The sequence below is a fragment of the Pundamilia nyererei genome, unplaced genomic scaffold (assembly GCF_000239375.1).
Source record: "Pundamilia nyererei isolate P.nyererei 1_Seehausen unplaced genomic scaffold, PunNye1.0 scaffold00046, whole genome shotgun sequence".
NCBI classification, from domain to species: Eukaryota; Metazoa; Chordata; class Actinopteri; order Cichliformes; family Cichlidae; genus Pundamilia; species Pundamilia nyererei.
Genome location: NW_005187447.1, coordinates 3,740,480 through 3,741,331, shown reverse-complemented (window position 1 = coordinate 3,741,331; position 852 = coordinate 3,740,480). Strand labels below are relative to the sequence as shown.

Here is an 852-nt window from a genome sequence, read left to right as displayed (position 1 = left end):
GCACACAATCCCTGCATCATGCGCTTCAGGGTGAGCTCAGAAAACGTTCCCTGGAAGCTGCAGGAGGATCATATGTCAAAGCTAATCTGCTGGTTCTGCTCGGCCAGAAAACCCCAGTGACTGATGCAAACACACAGTCACTCAGAATTTCTCCTTAAAATATTCTCCCAGGTTATTGGTGCTTTAACGTGGAGTTAATCAGGCTGTTCAATCAGTTGTGTTTTTGAAACGCAGGAATATTCACACGAGACATCTAGCGGGACGATAAGTGAAACTTATTTTCAAGGTCTGTCCCTCTCTTGTCCTTCACCTCCATCGGCACCATCTCTCCGTCACTTTACAGTTTTTGTTTAAGAAGTGCAGATTAAGCACAGAGGTTTCTGTTGGTCTATTTTCCAGGGGAGAGGAGGTCCAGGATATAGCCTAACCCCGTCACTGGAAGAATGTGATAAAACTTATGTTATGCTTGTGGCGTGACGGGCGGTCAGATGTCCAGTGACGCGTTGTGTTGCAGCATCTCTTCAGGCAGGAGGAAACACATTTAATAAGAGTCAACCTTTACTTTTTAAATGTGCACTTTGGATGATTAGAAGCTTTAGTCTTCTTTTCTCGTGTGCAGCAGCTTTATGAGACAGTAACTGCTGCCGCAGCAGGCTTTCATTGGAGTGTCCGTACTCCCATGAAGTCTCCTTCACTGCTGGAAGTTTCTTGTCTCCTTTAAGGAAACCTGAAAGTGTCAGTGAGGAGCTTTCACAGCTTGTCCTCCTGATTTTTATCAACATGTTTAATGCACCTTGTTCAGCCTCCAGGTGTGTGTGTGTGTGTGTGTGTGTGTGTGTGTGTGTGTGTGTG

The 852-nt window shown here is 45.5% G+C and overlaps 1 protein-coding gene across 5 annotated transcripts in view; it reads left to right on the top strand.

Annotated features, from left to right (window-relative positions):
* The window catches only part of nfia (nuclear factor I/A), a 104,779-nt gene that overhangs the window by 79,361 nt on the left and 24,566 nt on the right, over positions 1-852 (top strand). The gene's annotated exons all lie outside the window — the stretch shown is intronic.